A 2,633-nucleotide genomic window follows, 5' to 3' on the forward strand; every position below is an offset into this window, starting at 1 on the left:
TTCTGTGGTACTAGCTTTTATATCAAATTACGTTTCCCCATTAAAATGAATTGAAATACACTTTGTTACATTTTTACAAATAAGAAACATATACTTTATAAATAACAAATAAGGTATAAAAATGATAATAAATAATAAAATAATACATAATTAAAGAAATTAACTATTTACCTTGAAGATCAGACAAAGACGCTGAAGGAGGTTGGAGGAGTTTATCTTTTAACATAACTTATTTGCTCCACACTTAATGCTACAAAAACAGCGTACGACAAAGACACGATAACCATGTGAACGGAACACTCGCTGGGCTACCTAGTGGTGGGTGGCGTAAGCTCGCTCGTAACTCAGCTCGCATCTTAAAGCAAAAAAAATTGACCAAGCGACGGCTCATATCACGGTGAATTCGTAAGTTGATTAATTCTTAAGTCTGTAATTCATCACTGTAATTTAAAAGTAGACCGTTCAGCGTTTCTGTGTTGTGTTTCCATAATATATGTGAGATCACTGATAGATCATCGTTGTATAGATTGTCATTGTTTTGGTGTGAAAAAAGGGAGGGAAAACAAGGAAGCTGACATTACACCAGAACTGCACTTAACCAAGATTGTTTTTCCCTTCCAGTCTTCAGTAAAGTAGCTGTATCAGTGATTCTGCTGGAATCTGGAGCAGTGACATTGACAGGAAGGACTACTATCAGCGTGTTTCCAGATCTCAGCTTTTCTGCTGCAGACATCTTAGACAAGATCTACACAAAGAATCTCTTAGAGCTTAATGGCAATTTAACATCGCCCTGCGATCGCAATCCACACCGTCTTTTACTATTGCTTCTCTTCTTTAAATGGGTTAAAACATGAAAATCTAATGGCTCAGTTCTGACTGCAATAACAAGCAGTACAAGACAGGTGAAATGGTGTTTTGCATAAAAATATTTGAAAGAACGTTTAAATATTTTGCATTCTCTTCAGATACAGCTCCCAGAAATACCACATCTGCCCCTGATTACCCCAAGGAAATATCAGCTGTAACTTGTGTTAATGTCTCAGTTTAGTCTTTAAAAATGGAGATGAACGTACACTGAATTAACGGGAAATGAACTGGGTCCTTATCTGGTAAAGCAGAAGTCTACAATTTTAGAGATTAGACACAGTATTGACAGCTACTGAAGAGAACTGAGTCTAGTTTCAGAGTAAGCCACTGAAATTTGAGACAGAGAACTGCAGTGATCTTTAAAAGTTTTGACAACTTATACTAGTTTGGATGTTTGAACTTTGCTTCCCAAAGTTTGTGGTCTGTGTCTCCACTTACAATATTTGAAGGAAAAAAAAAAACATTTTGTTGAGTATTTTAGTACCTTAATTATCTCAGGTGTCTGTGAGTCTGTGGGTGACCTCCAGCAAATAATAAAAATTAAAAAAAAACATATAAAATTGTTTGAACTAGAGCTGGGCCAAAAATGTTGTCACAATACGTTTTTCTGTATTGAACGAGCTCGTTATATTTCACAATATTCACATTTTAGGCCCATTTTTACTGACTGCACTGTTTGTAGGTTGGTGAGCTGTAGACACCAAAATTAATGTGAAAATGCACTGAAATTGTGGCTTTTTTCATAATGTGATTAAAGGCCATACCGCAGCTTGTGGTTCTGCTGTGGTCTCTGCTTCTGCAGCTGTTTCAACAGGGAGCTTGTGAATAAAAGTCTGTCCCAACTGCAGCTGTAGGCTAAAGTCTGTGAGGAGTCCTCCCTGAAATGTGCTAATTTTCAGTGGAAGAAAATATCAGGGCAACTGCGTAACTTTCTCAACATCTTTTGTAGAGGACAGTGGAGTAGTTGCAAAAACACTGTGAAAGCTTGAAGTGTGTTGAAATGCATGTTTCCCAATAGTCAGTAATCTGACTGAATCAAACTGAAGTATGCCACACTGAAGCTTATAAACTCACAGCAGTAAGAGAAACTCTGTGTTTACACTTTGCTGGAAGGTGTAAAAACGATGGCATATAGTCCACCAGCAAAAACTGTTACACTTCACCCTGCAGTTAATTTCCTTTATTTTTGAGATATTTCCTAATTGGTTTCTAACTGGTAAGAGTGGTGTTGGGTGATAAAATGATCTCGATTTGTTTTGCGAGTAATTTTTTCTTGATAACGATCATAAGCTTTGGGGAATAGAGCTCTATGGACCTTCATTTCTATTCCCGGTTACACACCCAGCTGCACGCTATCAGGCGACTGTACTCAGCATAAGAGACCACATGAACGTGAGAAGTAAACAAAGTCTATAACAGGTTTAATACTAGAGCTTGTGTGTGTATTATATATATATTAAATATGTTATAGTCTCCTGTTCCCTCTGTGTTTGGGGTGTATTTTGTCTTGAACACTCAACACTCCCGCCTTGTGCCCATTGATTCCAGGTAGGCTCCAGACCCACCGTGACCCTGAACTGGATAAACATTCTAGCTTTCCCACTCTTCTAAGCCTCTAATGGGATAAGTGCAATATGTTCTCTGTTCAGCACCTGGGAGTGTTTGTTTGTTTATTTATTTATATATATGGTATTTATAATAAAAATTTAAATATTGTATAGTAATGAAAATTTGGTGTATTCAGGCTACAATTTTAGAAGGATTTC

The 2,633-nt window shown here is 37.0% G+C and overlaps 1 protein-coding gene across 1 annotated transcript in view; it reads left to right on the forward strand.

Annotated features, from left to right (window-relative positions):
* The window catches only part of LOC136710608 (nectin-1-like), a 39,727-nt gene extending 37,940 nt beyond the window's left edge, over positions 1–1,787 (forward strand). The window contains exon 8 of the transcript XR_010804651.1: positions 622–1,787. The gene's annotated coding sequence lies outside the window, so the exon portion shown is untranslated. The remainder of the gene's footprint in view (positions 1–621) is intronic.
* The last annotated feature ends 846 nt before the right edge of the window (positions 1,788–2,633 follow it).

This window comes from Hoplias malabaricus, chromosome 12 (assembly GCF_029633855.1).
Source record: "Hoplias malabaricus isolate fHopMal1 chromosome 12, fHopMal1.hap1, whole genome shotgun sequence".
NCBI lineage: Eukaryota > Metazoa > Chordata > Actinopteri > Characiformes > Erythrinidae > Hoplias > Hoplias malabaricus.